The following is a 16,477-nucleotide window of genomic DNA, read 5'->3' on the forward strand; positions in this document are numbered from 1 at the left end:
TCACACCTGTAATCTCAGCACTTTGGGAGGCTGAGGAGGGTGGATTACTTCAGTTTGAGACCAGCCTGGCGAGCATGGTGAAACCCTACCTCTACTAAAAAGACAAAAATTAGCTGGGCATGGTGGTGGGCGTCTGTAATCCCAGTTACTTGGGAAGCTGAGGCAGGAGAATTGCTTGAACCTGGGAGGCAGAGGTTGCAGTGAGCTGAGATGGCGCCATTGCACTCCAGCCTGAGCAACAGCGTGAGACTCTGTGTCAAAAAAAAAAAAAAAAAAAAAAAAAAAAGGGACATTTTATTCAGTGCTTAATATTTGCTGGACAATGTTTCTTTCAGTCCTGTGCAAGAGTTTACCCAAGGCTTATGCCCAGGAATGGGTTGTTTACTCACCATAGACTGGCTATCTGCTCACAAATTTACACGTGTACTAGCAGCTCTTGTTTCCCCAAATGTTTATCAACACTCAGTGTTATCAGACTTTAAAATTTTTGCCAATCTAGGCTGGGCATGGTAGCTCATGCCTATAATCCTAGCACTTTGGGAGGCTGAGGAAGACTTGATTTTAGGAGTTTGAGACCAGCCTAGCCAACATGGAGAAACACCATCTCTACTAAAAATGTAAAAATTAGCTGGGTGTGGTGGTGCACACATATAATTATGGCTACTCAGGAGGCTGAGGCACAAGAATCACTTGAGCCTGGGAGGTGGAGATTGCAGGGAGCCAAGATTGCATCACCATACTCCAGCCTCGGTGACAGACCAAGACTCTGTCTCAAAAAAAAAAAAAAAAAAAAATTGGGAATCTGATTGGTGAAAAGTGGTATCTCAATTCTCAAGTCTGTTGAAAGATTGAGCATGTCTTCATATCATTAGTTATTCCAATATCCTCATCCAAGAAATGCCAATATGTCTATTTTATTGCTTATATGTTATTTTTCTATGGAATTTCCTGACTTCTTCTTGTTGTTGATTTAAAGTTGTTTTGTGTATATCTTAGATATATAGCACTTGCTAGTGTTAGATATTGGGATTTTGGGAATATCTTCTCCCAATTTACCACCTTTTTACTTTAATTAATTAATTTATTTTCTGTTTGTGACTTTGGAGATGCCACAAGAGGCTTTTTTTTTTGTTTTGCTTTTTGGTAGAGATAGAGTCTTGCCATATTGCCCAGGCTCATCTCAAACACCTGACCTCAAGCAGTCCTCCCATCTTGGCCTCCCAAAGCACTGAGATTACAGGCATGAGACACCATGTCCAGCCCACTTTATCACTTTTTATTACCAATGTTTAGATTTTTTTTATTTAACAGAAATCCTGTGATGCACTGAAGGTACCAAACTCAGTTAAACACCTGACCAGATTGATTTAACTCTCCTTATTGATAAAAAGAAGCATATCTATTTTTGGACATAAATGTTATTTATCTCAGTCTCCACTGCTCTTCTACATACAATGTCTAGCATTCTTTCAAAAATTATAAGACAGAATAATCAAGGGGAAGACATAAAACAATCAAACATCTGATTCAGATATGACTCAGATGTTTAAACTATCAGGCAGGAACTTTAAATAACTATGAGTAGCATGCTAAAAATTCTGCTTGGCTGAAGAGCAAGAAGTGTTGAGAGATTTCAGTAGAGAGATGGAAACCATAATTAAGAGTCAAAAATTGGCTGGGCACAGTGGCTCATGCCTGTAATCCCAGCACTTTGGGAGGCTGATGTGGGTGGATCACCTGAGGTCAGGAGTTCGAGACCAGCCTGGCCAACATGGTGAAACCCCGTCTCTACTAAAAATACAAAAAATTAGCCAGGTGTGGTGGCACATGCCTGTAATCCCAGCTACTCAGGAGGCTGAGGCAGGAGAGTCGCTTGAACCTGGGAGGTAGAGGTTGTAGTGAGCTGAGATCGCGTTGTTGCACTCCAGCCTGGGCAATAAGAGTGAGGCTCCATCTCAAATAAATAAACAAAGTTACACACTTTATTTTCATTCTTCTGGTTATTTTCCTAAATCCTTAAGACCTTTGCTTATGTTTGTTTTTTTCTGTCTTGATTTTTGTTGTTGTTGTCCGTTTGGTTTGATAGTTTTGGCAATTCATCACTCTCTTTCCCTTTTTGGCATCTCCGGGGCTGAGACTGAGGGTAAGAAATAAAGTTTACCACCTCATCAGATATAGGAAAACTTGCCTCCCATGTCTCACCTGTAATCTTCAGGTAGGGAATGCTTCGAAGAAAGCAGTCTTCAGTGAAAATCTCAGGAAAATACCACAAAGCTTAATTAAATGGAGAATCTACATGGTTTTTTAGTAAAATGATTATTTGGGTTTTTGTTCAAGTAGAATACTTCATTCTCTGATAGTGCTACAAAGTGAAATATTGCCTCAATTTATAATATTATCAGGGCCGGGCGTGGTGGCTCACACCTGTAATCCCAGCACTTTGGGAGGCCGAGGCAGGTGGATCACAAGGTCAGGAGATCGAGACCATCCTGGCTAACACAGTGAGACCCCGTTTCTACTAAAAATACAAAAAATTAGCCGGGCGTGGTGGTGGGCACCTGTGGTCCCAGCTATTTGGGAGGCTGAGGCAGGAGAATGGCGTGAACCTGGGAGGCGGAGCTTGGCTTGCAGTGAGCCAAGATCGCACCACTGCACTCCAGCCTGGACAGCAGAGCAAGGCTCCGTCTCAAACAAACAAACAAACAAACAAAATACATATATATATATATATATGTATTTATATATATATATGTATTTATATATAAATAAATTAATTATATAATTATAATCTTAATTAAATGGAGATATAATCTTAATTAAATGGAGAACCATGTAGATTCTCCATTTAATTAAGCTTTGTGGTATAATATATAATTATATATATATTATTTACAGTTATTTTATATCTATATATAAATATAAAATCACGCAGCAGATTAGGAAAAAAAAAACAAGAAAAGTTTATCTCCTAATGATTGCTATTTGTCCAATAATTAGACGTATTTTTTCTTAGTAGTATCAAAGTCATGTATTATTTATTATGTCAACAGTCACATACCGTAAAATATCCAGGTTCAGATCAGATACTTTTATATTTACTGAACTTTGGTTCTACTGCAATTTTTATACAACACATATATCCCTTTGCTCATTCATTCATGGTTTTGATATCCTAGATTAGTTATCTTTATATTCTAGCTGTAAGACAGGAATTAAAGAAGAGTTGCAAAAAGTAGCTGGGAACAGTGGCTCATACTTGTAATCCCAGCACTTTGGGAGGCTGAGGCAGGAGGATTGCTTAAGCCAGGAGTTGGAGACCAGTCTGGGCAACATAGGGATACCTAGTCTCTATAAAAAATTTAAAAATTAGCTGGGGATGGTGGCAAGTGCCAGTATTTCCAGCTTCTAGGTAGGCTGAGGCAGGAGGATTGCTTGAGCCCAGGAGTTGAGGCTGCAATGAACCATGATGGAGCCACTGTACTGTATTCTGGGTGACAGAGTGAGAACCTGTCTCAAAAAAAAAAAAAAAGTGGCAAAAAGGAAAGTGAGGATTTTGTACATTAGCCCATGGGTTTTTTAAGGACTTTTACAAATACCTGAGACCTGGGGGGGAAAAAAAAAAGTCTCTAAAACAACAAAAGCAAATTAGGTATTTGATATGCTGTAGGGTAGGGTAGTGGGGCTCCAAAGAAAATGTGCTTAGAACCTGTGCCAAGTCTCCTGGGGAAATGATCTCCTACCTACTTTGTTCTTAGTCTACAGCTTGAGCTAACTGGGAGTATTGGCTGATACAGCACAATGCAGAATGGCAGAGAATTAGAAAGCTCAATGCTGAAAGCTATAGTGGAGACTCTATCCACGTTTTCAAACTGTGCCTCAGATGCAAAAGGAAGACAGAGGCAGTAGATTGCTGGTCCAATCCTTATAACTTCTTGTCATTACTGGTATCAGAGAAGCTCTACTTGGATCTATTTGAAGCACTGGGATTCTCTGTAGTTTTGTTTGAAAAATGAGTTCACAGCTTAATGTTAGAAAACCACTGATCTATTCTAACTTCATCATTTTAGTAAAGAGTGCTCTGAGGTTCAAATAATTTAAATAAATAAATTACCCAAGGTCTCCCAACTAGCTAGTAAAGCCAGATTTCCAGAATCCCATCCCAGTTCAAGACTATTTCTTCATGCAGAGACTGAGCTGTCCCGATCTCATGTTGACAGGTGTTGCTGCTATCTTGGGAGGCATTTGGGTTTTGCTAGAGCAGTTGAAGTATGGTTTCATCACCTGTTCCCATGTGCTGTTTTTCAGGCCAAGGCCACATTCTGGAACTTGGAGGATATCTTTTTGAAGGGCTCAGAGGGCATCTGTGATGCTAACTAGGGGAATAAAAATCATTTTATCTCATTTTTATTACATGGGTTACCCTCCAACTTCTACCCCTTAACAGAAAGGGGTGTTCTCTTCTCTTAAGGGGTGGAACTTCCTGTTTCAACTTCCTGTTTCCCAATGACGAAAATAAAAATAGCTAAAAAGAAACCTAATAAGCAAAAAAATACAACAAAACCAGAAAGTATATACAGGAGTAAAAGAGTTTATTTATGATGGCAGAAGAATAACTAATGACCAAATATAATTTTATTAATCAACCATAAAGGCTGTAACTGTACTGTCTGATATGGTAGCCACTACCCACTTGGGGCTACTGCACACATGAAAGATGGCTGGTCCAAATTGATATGTCATAGAAGCATACAATACACACCAGAATTACGACTTAATATGAAAAAATAAAATAATATAAACTCTCTCAATAATTATTCTTTTTTGTTTGTTTGAGATGGAATCTTGCTCTTGTTGCCCAGGCTTGAGTACAATGGCACCATCTCGGCTCTCTGCAACCTCTGCCTCCTGGGTTCAAGCGATTCTTCTGCCTCAGTCTCCTGAGTAGCTGGGATTACAGGAACCTGCCACCACGCCTGGCTAATTTTTTGTATTTTTAGTAGAGATGGGGTTTCACCATGTTGGTTAGGCTGGTCTTGAACTCCTGACCTCAGGTGATCCACCCGCCTCAGCCTCCCAAAGTGCTGGGATTATAGGTGTGAGCCACTGCACCCACCCTCAATAATTATTCATTTTATTGATTCATGTTGAAATGACAGTATTTTGAACATACAGAATTAAACAAGCCATATTACTAAAATTAATTTCACTTGCTTTTTTGCTTTTACTAGAAAAATTTCAATGACATGCTTAAATATAATGCTCACATTATATTTCTATTGGACAGCACTGGTCTGAGAGTAACTAATATATGTCCATAACAACTGAGCTGAGAAGGCCGGGGCTCATTACAGAAATAGCTTCCTACCTGCCTGGCCACAGACTAAGGTCTCCTTCAAAGAGCAGCTCCAGGCTCTGCACTCAGGCTTTCAGTGAAGGCCAGACACTTATGTACCTTCAGGGAGTGGTCATTACAGTTATTTCCTTAAGCGTAACTTGACTTTTACCTGGGGTTATGCAGTTTGGCTGGTTTTCAGGGTTATTAAATAACAGCTTAATGAGCAAACACCATTCAAATTGATTTTCAAGTTCCAGTTCTGTGGAGTGGAAGTAGAAAAACACAACACTCCCTGCCGTGAATTTCTACTGCCTCTAGACAAACAGAACTAGATCTTATAAGACCCAAAACAAATTAAAGGGTGTTGCTCAGAACTTTGCCAAATAGAAATCTCTGGAAGTTTTATTTTCTGACATCTCTAAAAGAGATTTTTAATCAGGTAAAGACTTAATTTATGTTTAGTTTCACTGGAGACCCCTTTCGAAAGAGATGCTGATACGGTTTGTTCTGTGTCCCCACCCAAGTCTCATGTCGAATTGTGATCTCTACATGTTGAAGGTGGGGCGTGGGAGGTGACTGGATCATGGGGGTGGTTTTTAACAGTTCAGTATCATCCCCCTAGTGCTGTCTCATGACAGAATTCTCATGAGATCTGGTGGCATTTAACAGTGTGTGGCCCCCTATTCTCTCTCCTGCTCCACCATGGGAAAATGTGCCTCATTCCCCTCTGCCTTCCTGATTGTTTCCTGAGGCCTCCCAGTTATATTTCCTGTTAAGCCTGCAGAACTGTGAGTCAATTAAACCTGTTTTCTTTATAAATTACCCAGTCTCAGGTAGTTCTTTACAGGTGCCTGAGAGGAAACAAAGTTGAAGTTGGCTTACAATATACTTTCTCTCCCTTCTAAAAATCAAGTTTTGGATCTAGGAGAAATATGAGGCATTATACCGACAGTTGAAGTTTGATTAGCATTGAAAATTGCTAGAGCTCTGAAGGCAAAAAAAAAAAAAAAAAAAAAAAAAAAGTAGTTATTAGAATTCTAAAAAACAAACAAAACCAATACCCCAAACAAACAAACACATGTTGGTTTGAGGAGGCAGTGAGATAGAAATTTACATTTGAAATAGACCTGCAGTAGGCTCAGTAATGGGCCTCGAAGCCATACGTAACTTAATCCCTGGAACCTGTGAGTACACAGCCACACAAGGGGCCTTGCGGATGTGTTAAATTAAGGATCCTGATAGCAGGAGATGAGCATGGCTTATTCAGGTGGGCCCTAAATGTAATTGTGTAATCAAAAGGAAGCAGAAAGAGATTTGACCACACAAGTGGAGAAAGCACACACAGAGAAGGTAATGGGACCGCAGAAGCAGAGAGTGGAGTGAAGTAACATAAGCCAAGAAATGCTGGCAGCCCCAGAAGCTGGAAGAGGCAGGGAAGAATTCTCCGCTGGAGCTTCCAGGAGGAACCATTCCTGCAGACCCCTTGATTTTTGCCCTGTAAGACTCATTTCGAACTTCTGACGTCTAGAACTGTAAGAAGAGTAAACGTCTGTTGTTTTTAGCCACAACGTTTGTGGCGACTTGTTACATATAGCAGCAATAGGAAATGAATACAGGAGCCCAATGACTTACTTGGCAAAATTAATCTACGGGCTGAATATTTTTTTCCTTCACGTTAATTTGTATAGGCTTAAAGCATAGAAAAAAGAAATCTCTAAGACAAAGTTCTTGGGAGAACACATCAGAGAAAATGTTCCAATCTGCATTTGCTCCTTTACTTCTGCTTATTTTTTATCCCATTCTCTAGCCTTCCCATTCCTTTCTTTCCTCTTTCCTTCCCTTTCCCTCCACCTTCAGCTAAGTAATCTTTCAGATGCAACTTTAGATTTACTTTTATGTCTGGCTTGGCAAACCTCCATAATGTTAACACAAACATTCCAGTTTCCCTTTAAGATACATATGGCGTGACAGTCAATAAATTTATCAGCTCTGCTTTATTGTAAATATTCCTTTATTCAATAAATAGGATTTACCAACTATGTCCTAGGCCCTGTGCTAGATTCTGGGCAAACAACAGTGAACGAAGTAGATGTTGTCCCTGCCTTTATTTACAGATTAGTAAAGGAGATAGACTAAAGTAAGTAAATAAATAAATGCATGAAATTACCAACTGTGGTTAAATGCTCTGACAGGCACAAAGAGAGTGCAACAACAGGGAATAACAGAGCTGGCCTCTCTTGGGCAGTGGCATTTGTGTTGTAAAGGTGCTCTCCTTGTAAAGAGCAAGATGGGGGTGGAGAGAGCATCCCACATGGAGGGACCAGAGACCGGTAGGGAAAGAACTTACCAGTCAAGGAACTGCAACAAATCCCATCTGGGCAGAGCACAGGAGAGGGGAGGAGCTGTGGGACAAGATGAAGTGAGAGAGGCAGGCAGGGGACAGATGACACAGGGATTTAAGGAATATCTCTGTTCCCTTCTCTCTTAGTGAACAGACTGAAATGTCAGGAACTAGGAAGCCTCTAGCAAGAAATATGCTAATAATTGAATCTTTGCCGGTAGAGATGCACTCCTTAAAGTTTGCAGAGTTTACCTCGATATCCTCTACCCTTTAAGAAGTCCTTTAAACCACTATCAATTAACATTTTGGTGAGAATTAGTTTTCTGGACTCTTTTTATTTATTCAACATTCATTGCATGCCCTCTTTGTGCCAGACAGCCGTTTGGGGTGCTGTATGTGTTCCGGGTGTTGAGGATTGGCACGCCCCATCTCTCCTCTCATGGAGCCCAGGTATGGTAAAGTGCTATGAGGTAAAATGACAGGGAGCCAATAAAAGTGTGTCACAGGTTCTGGCCTGACCTGAGCAAAGGAAGAAGGCTTCAAGGCAGAAGTAGCACTTAAGCAGGGAAGTGAATGATGCCAGGCTGGTTAACAGGTTGGTGTGGGTATAGAGGGAGAAGGAAGAGGGGTATTCCAGGAGGAAAGGGTCCTATAGGTTCAGCATACTACAGAAGCTTCAAGAAGTCCAATGCACTACCCCTGCAATGGGGAGAGTGAAGGAGAGAATGGAGGAAAGGGAACCTGAGGGGTAACTGCAGTGGAGTGCAGGGTTTTGGAGGTGCTGGTAAATGCATTTGGACTCTAGGAACAGAGAAAGTGTTAACAGGTTATAAGCAGATGAGTGATAGGATCAAGTCTGCATTAAAAAAAACAAAAACAAAAAAACAAAAAAACAATCACAGGCCGGGCGCGGTGGCTCACACCTGTACTCCCAGCACTTTGGGAGGCCGAGGTGGGCGGATCATGTGATCAGGTGATCAAGACCATCCTGGCTAACATGGTGAAACGCGATCTCTACTAAAAATACAAAAAATTACCCAGACGTGGCATGTGCCTGTAGTCCCAGCAACTTGGGAGGCTGAAACAGGAGAATTGCTTGAACCTGGGAGGTGTAGGTTGCAGTGAGCTGAGACCATGCCACTGCACTACAGACTGGGCAACAGAGTGAGTCTCTGTCTCAAAAAAAAAATCATTACATATTGGTGTGGAGAAGGGGACTGGAGGTAAAGAAGAATGAACTCGAGAGAACATTCAGGAGATGATTACTGACATCTAGGCAAGAGACGATGGTGGCTTAGAAGAGAATGATGGCAGTGGAGATTCCTAATTGCAGAACCTACTTGATCTTTGCATCTATGCTTATTCACAATTCAGGTTAAATATAAAGTATTTAGCAGTGGTATTTGGTATTATTCACATATTGGGTATGATTTTCATTCCTTTTCAAGAAGCAGAATTTTATTTTTTATATAAGTGAAGCTAATTTCAACTTCAAGCCCCCATTCTTCTGGAAGCTGAACATTTGCTTTTAGTCAATTTGAGGTCTCTCCATTCCTTCCTCAGTATTACAGCTTAATTAGAAGAGGGAGGTCTGTTTGGATCTTGTACAAGGTGGGTGTGGGTGGATACTCTGGTCTCCTTGCTCGTGCATCTACTCTGGAATCCACTGACATACCCTTGGTCCCATGGAGCCTATGATTTACTCAGACTTCTGCTGTACCCTTTTTGTCCCATCTTGATACTTTTTCAGGTCCTACACCATGTCTCGACTATTCTCTAAATGCTTAGAAAATGTCCTAATTCTTCTAAAACAATCTGGCTGTGGGTAACATCTGAGGCTGTCTCAGCCCTGCTACATCAACATGCCAAGTATACCTCTTCTTCTCTAGAACCCGGCTGGTGTGCAGGACCAATAGTTTCTTACTGGATCTTGGGAACAGATTCAAGAGATATTTAGAAGGAAAAAAAGGATTATCTTTGATGATTCATATATATCAGAGGTGAAGTTTCAGGAATGAGTCCCCCCCACCGCCTTTTTTTTGTATGGGGAACAGGATGCTATCTTTTAATGAGACAGGAACCTTGGAAGAGGAGCAGATGTAGTGCATGGGCTGGAGTCATAAGGTCACTTTTGAACACAATATGTGTGAGATATCCAAAAAGAGAGACTGAGGAAGTAGTTGGCATTGAGGACAGGGATCTGAAGCTTGGACGAGAGGTCTGGGGTTGAGAATACACAGGTTTTTTGTTTGTTTGTTTGTTTGTTTTGTTTTGTTTTGTGTTGTGTTGTTTTCAGTGTAAAATCGGGGGTAATGGAAGCCATGGGACAGACATCATGGGATTCCCTGGAGAAAGAGAATATAGAACAAAATAAGAAAAGGGATTGAGGAAATATCTCTGAGTAATATTTAAGGATTGGCTAGGAGATGGAAAACCTGCAAAATAATCATGGAGGTAAGAGGAAAACAAGGAGAATGTCATGAAACAAAAGCTACAGAAGTGAGTGCTTCCAGAGCGTAGGGGTGGTTAACAGTGTTAAATGCCACCGCCAAGAAGTCAAGTAAGATGAAAACTGAAAAGTATCCTTTGGATTTAGAAGTTACTGGTTATCTCAGAAAAAGCAGTTCCAAGGTATGAAAGAGGCAAAAGCCAAGTCGAAGAGTCTACTTTGAACATGTGGGGCATTCACAGAAACTTCAGAAATCATGCCTTTCTAGGAGAAGTAAACTGGCCCTGTAGTAAAGGTTACTCTAAATTCACTCCAACAAAGCTTAAGAACAAGTTTCCAAAGACTCAAGCTAATGCACAAGTAAATTAGTTGCCTGCTAGAAAAAACTCTACCACCCCTTAAGACAACAAATTCCAATGCTCAATAAAAAAATTTCAGTATCCAATAAGAAACTTACAGTATCCAATAAGAAATTACTATATATGAGAAGAAGTAGGAAATTGAGACCTATAACCAGGAGAAAAATTAGTCAATAGAAACAAATCCAGAAATGAAGGATGATAGAACAGCAGATGAGGGGACAAGGACTTAAAGTTAGTTATTGTAAATATGTTCATGTATTTAAAGGAAAATGAGTATAACGAGCAGTGGAAGCTATTAAAAAAATACTACAAGCAATCATATCAAAGTTCTTTTTTCATAAGACTCCCCCTCCAACCAATGCTATAACCAGCCCTCTCGCCTCTTTTCTGTAAAGTATTTTGTTTCATGTAACTTTGTACTTTTGGTTCTCTGTATGCAAGTATTTTAAAATTTTCTTGGGGAACATATCATATATATTCCTAAAGAAAGAATATATATTCTCTTGAAAGGTGCCAGAGAAGTAGGGAGGTGGGTATGATTGTGATTGAACTCCAGATGCCCCTCTGTCCTAAACAGCCACTGTTTGTAGGAAGTTTGAGACTTCCTGGTCTCCTACAGAGCAGCTGGCTGGGGCTCAAGGGACACACCTTGGTGTTTCAGGTCCATCTGTCTGATTGGCCCATCTGACCCTGAGGTGTAATAATCCTGAGCCTCACTGAAGCAGGTTGTCATAACTCCTTTTTTCCTCTTTTAAACCCTTCCTTGGGAGCTTTAAGGGCACCTTTTAAGGTACCCGTAAAATTAAAAGAGAAATATATATATATTTTTTAAAAGAGAAATATTAATGAAAAGGAAAACATTAAACTTCAAGAACTCATATGAAATATTTGTGAAAATCTTTATCACAGCTAAGTTGGGCTTAAGTCAAATCAAACAATTTAGGATTAAAGGAGAAGGGCTGAGTCTTCTCTCCTTGCTGTGTATCCGCATCAAGGAGGTATAAGTTTTTCCTAAAGATATTCATCCCATTAACATTGATCTCAAAGATGAATTTGCAAATTTGAAATCTCTCATATTGTCAGCTTTTCTAAATATGTTCATATGGTGGAGAACTCATGAGGCTTACATTACTTTAGTCCATGGATCACTTTATAAACACTACTAAGCTTAAACTTTAAAATTATAAATTATTGGACACATTTTTACTTAGAATTGTTAACTGGAAATTCATTTATTTCTGCCCTGTTCCATGCCAGTAGGGGAATTAGAGATCATGTTTTTAGCTACTCCCTGGATGAAGGAAAATAGAAACGTGGGTCTCAGTTGAGTGCACCAAGCTGTCATGCTCATATTTGGTGCCAGCTGGTCACCTGTTGGCAGTGCCAGTAGAGAGCCCTGGGACTAAATTCATCCTGCCTTCTACATCCAACATCAATAGACCAGCTCTGTCAGAACGTCTATTCCCCGTGCAAACCACTTCATTAAATAGAAAACCTCTCTTTTTAAGTGATGTCTAGTTATCAGCTTGCATTTTAATATCTAACAAATTAAAAACTACATTAACTTTGAGGCAATATTTTTCCATTCTATGCTGTTTTAAGAGACACCCATCTTCTTGCCACAGAGCACAATTTTGTCTCACAAACACACAGCTGAAAAGGGCAGTGACAAAAATAAGAATACAAAAATGAAACAAGTCACTTCAAATATCTTTATTAGTTATTACTTCTATTAGTGCATTTTATGTCATAGATATTTTGTTCCTAAAATCTCATCTTCTTTATTTTTCCTTCACCTACCTTAGTTCTTATTTTATCCTCAATGGGCATGTCTCCACCATGGAAGGAAGATGAAGAAATAGAAAACCGGTCACCAGGACACTGTAAAAAGCAAATGACACATCATTAGAAACACAGTCATTTAACAGATCAGGCTGAGAATATATCATTAACAACCCAGACAGAAGATCATCATCTTCCATCATCATTTGAAATTAAAAAGTACCTCCAAAGGAATTGTTTACTGCTTCGCCTGCAAAAAGTGCTACAAACAGTAAACCAAAGAGACAAAACAGCCTTTAGTGGATTGTTAGAGCACTTAAGGAGGTGTAAATTGTAATTAGCCATATGCTAGACTTTCACAGTCCAATAAGAAATATGCCTGATGGTACAGCATCTCCCTGGCCCAGTTTTTCAGGTCAAAAGCAGAATGGCTGTTCAGTAAGGAATAAGCCACAAAGGAGAGCTACAAAACTATTCCATTCTCTGGCATCCAACACAACAGGTCAGAACTCTTTCTGCACATGTTTGTGATGGCAGTCATGTTGCTGAGTTGCTCTGGATGCCCACCCAGAGTTTCTGCGTTCGAAGGTGGGAGGGAAGGCCCTGTTCAGCTCAAGTGGCAACCCTAAAATCATTGTGGGTCACAGGACACATTAACCCTGTTCACAAAGGAATCAGAGTGCAAATGTGTTACAAAGATAATGCTGTTCTATGTTAATATTGACAAAGTGGTTCAGAGCTGGGGACCTATATATCTGAGAGTGGTCTCAGGTACTGGCAGAACAAAACACAAACTTTTGAGAACTTGGTTTCATGTACTGCTCTGTCGACTGTGTGACTTTCAGTATGTCTCTTAACCATCTTTAGCATATTTTTTAACTTCCCATAGCCTTAATTTATCATTTTTATCATATGGGGGTTGGACTTGGTGATTTTTTTAAAAAGTGGCATTCAAAATATATTTGTGTATGAGTGCACATTTTCCTGTACCCTCATATTTCTGAGAAATCCCATCAATTTCATTGGCTTTGCAAAAGGTTCAGGGACTAAGAAAAGATGAAGGAATAATCTTGGCTCTGGCAGATTAACTGTAGGAGTAGAAAATGAAACAGAATATTCAAAGTCTTGTGCTGGAACAAATAACTTTCAGGATTTGATTTGCATTGTTTGGCTGAGAATAAGATGCTTCTTATGCAAATGAAGACTGATAAAGGATGAGTTTATATTGTTTAAAGTGCAATATGATCTTTTGGCTCAAAGAGCTGTATGCCAGTAAATTAGGGATTAATTTAGTTCTGAAAATCATGCAAATTCTCTTTGTGAATTTGTGCATTAATGTAACTTTCTACTAAGTGATTTTCACTAGAGGGAGATAAGATTTGGCTACATTCTTAAGGCAGCTAAACACAGGGACAAGAGCCATGAGAATGAAGAAGACTTAATGGATATCATCCTTATAAAAATCTATTTGGTTCACATTGCTATCGGTTTTTTTGGTTTATTATTTTATTATTAATTTTGAGACAGAGTCTTGCTTTGTGACTCAGGCTGGAGTGCAGTGGTATGGTCAGGGCTCACTGCAATGTTGACCTCCCTGGCTCCAGAGATCCTCCCACCTCAGCTTTCCAAGTAGCTGGGATTACAGGTGCATGCCACCATGCCCGGCTAATTTTTAAAAATATTTTGTACAGATGAGGTCTCATTATGTTGCCCAGGCTAGTCTTGAATGCCTGGACTCAAATGATCCTTCCACCTTGGCCTCCCAAAGTGTTGAGATTACAGGCGTGAGTCATAAGGCCTGGATATCACATTGCTTATGCTTTTATTTCATGATCAGATAATAGAGCAAGTGTGCAATTTCCACAATCTACAACTTCATTCTCTTTCTCCTTGCCATCACCCCACCCAACCCACCTAGGACTGCTGCCAAGAAGGAAAAGTCTTCACTGGAATGCAAGCTCCACAAGCGAGAATTTTTGTCAGGTTTAACACTGTATTATCTCTAGAACAGTGCTCAGTACAGAGTAGGTCCTCAGCAACCATGTGTTGAATGCATTCCAATACTGATGATTTTCAGAATGGTTTAGGATTTGTGAACTCTCCTTTCTGAGCCTGAGTAGATTAAGTGTATCAAACTTGATTCTCTGTAATCTACTTAGGTTTCCTATTTTCTAAAAGCAATGGAGAGGGAGAGAGATCATTATGGCAGACGGGAGGCAGAACTAGATTATTCAGATGGACAGAGCAGCGTGCGAAGGCTTGCATTGTGAATTTCAGCTCCAGATCGACTGCTAGCACAAGCCAGCAATCCCGAAAGGACCCACAGACCCTCTGAAGGAAGCTGACTGCTCCTGCAGGACCCAGGAGATACCCCAAATACTCAGCCACAGCAAGACCCCCACAAGGAGAGTCTGAACTCAGACAGGCCTAGCCCTGACCCCACCTGATGGTCCTTCCCTATCCACCCTGGTAGCTGAAGACAAAGGTCATATAATCTTGGGAGTTCTAGGGCCCCACCCACCATCCATTCCTCTCCATACTACCATAGCTGATGCTCTCTGGAGGAGGCCAACCAGCACAAAAATAGAGCATTAAACCACCAAAGCTAAGAACCTTCACGGAGTTCATTGCACCCTCACTGGAACAGGCTCTGGTATCCACGGCTAAGAGACCCAGAGACAGTTTACATCACAGGACTCTGTGCAGACAACCCCCAGTACCAGCCCGGAGCCAGGTCTCCCTGGGTGGCTAGACACAGAAGAGAGACAACTATCACTGCAGTTTGGCTCACAGGAAGCTACATCCATAGGAAAAGGGGGAGAGTACTACATCAAGGGAACACATCGTGGGACAAAAGAATCTGAACAACAGCCTTCAGCCCTAGACGTTGCCTCTGACAGAGCCTACCCAAATGAGAAGGAACCAGAAAATCAACTCTAGTTACAAGGCTCTTTACCACCCCCCAGAAATCATACCAGTTCACCAGCAATGAATCCAAACCAAGAAGAAATCCTTGATTTACCTGAAAAAGAATTCAGAAGGTTAATTATTAACCTAATTAGGGAGGCAACAGGGAAAGACAAAGCCCAATGCAAGGAAATCCAAAAAATGATACAAGAATTGAAGGGAAAAATATTCAAGGAAAATAGCTTAAAGAAAAAAACAATAAAAAATTCAGGGAACATTGGAGACACTTACAGAAATGCAAAATGCTCTGGGAAGTCTCAGCAACAGAATTGAACAAGTAGAAGAAGGAAATTCAGAGTTCGAAGACCAGGTCTTCAAATTAACCCAATCCAACAAAGGCAAATAAAAAAGAATAAGAAAATATGAACAAAGCCTCCAAAAAAAGTCTGGGATTATGTTAAGTAACCAAACCTAAGAATAATTGGTGTTCCTGAGGAAGAAGAGAATTCTAGAAGCTTGGAAAACATTTTGGGGGAATAATCAAGGAAAACTTCCCCCACCTTGCTAGAGATTTAGACAACCAAATACAAGAAGCACAAAGAACACCAGGGAAATTCGTCACAAAAAGCCCATTGCCTAGGCACATTGTCATCAGGTTATCTAAAGTTAAGACGAAGAAAAGAATCTTAAGAGCGGTAAAAGAAGCACCAGGTAACTTACAAAGGAAAATCTATCAGATTAACAGCAGATTTCTCAGCAGAAACCCTATAAGCTAGAAGGGATTGGGGCCCTATCTTCAGCCTCCTCAAACAAAACAATTATCAGCCAAGAATTTTGTATCCAGTGAAACTAAGCATCATATATGAAGGAAAGATACGGTCTTTTTCAGACAAACAATCGGTGAGAGAATTTGATACTACCAAGCCACCACTACAAGAACTGCTAAAAGAAGCTCAAAATCTTTAAACAAATCCTGGAAACACATCAAAACAGAAACTCTTTAAAGCATAAATCACACAGGACCAATAAAACAAAAAAACAAGTTAAAAGGCAAAAACATCAAAAAATCCAAGGTACACAGGCAAAAAATAGCACAATGAATGCAATAGTAACTCACATCTCAATACTAACATTGAATGTAAATGGCCTAAATGCTCCATGTAAAAGATACAGAACCTCAGAATGGATAAGAACTCACCAGCCAACTACCTGCTGCCTTCAGGAGACTAAACTAACACATAAGGACTCATATTAACTTAAAGTAAAGAGCAGGGGGAAAGGCATTTCATGCAAATAGACAC

At 40.1% G+C, this 16,477-nt stretch overlaps 1 long non-coding RNA gene across 1 annotated transcript in view; it reads right to left on the reverse strand.

Moving 5' to 3' along the window:
* The window catches only part of LOC112613146, a 55,205-nt gene that overhangs the window by 24,963 nt on the left and 13,765 nt on the right, over positions 1 to 16,477 (reverse strand). The window contains exon 2 of the long non-coding RNA XR_003116922.1: positions 12,288 to 12,368. This is a non-coding gene — a long non-coding RNA (uncharacterized LOC112613146). The remainder of the gene's footprint in view (positions 1 to 12,287; positions 12,369 to 16,477) is intronic.

The sequence above is a fragment of the Theropithecus gelada genome, chromosome 1 (genome assembly GCF_003255815.1).
Source record: "Theropithecus gelada isolate Dixy chromosome 1, Tgel_1.0, whole genome shotgun sequence".
Lineage (NCBI taxonomy): Eukaryota > Metazoa > Chordata > Mammalia > Primates > Cercopithecidae > Theropithecus > Theropithecus gelada.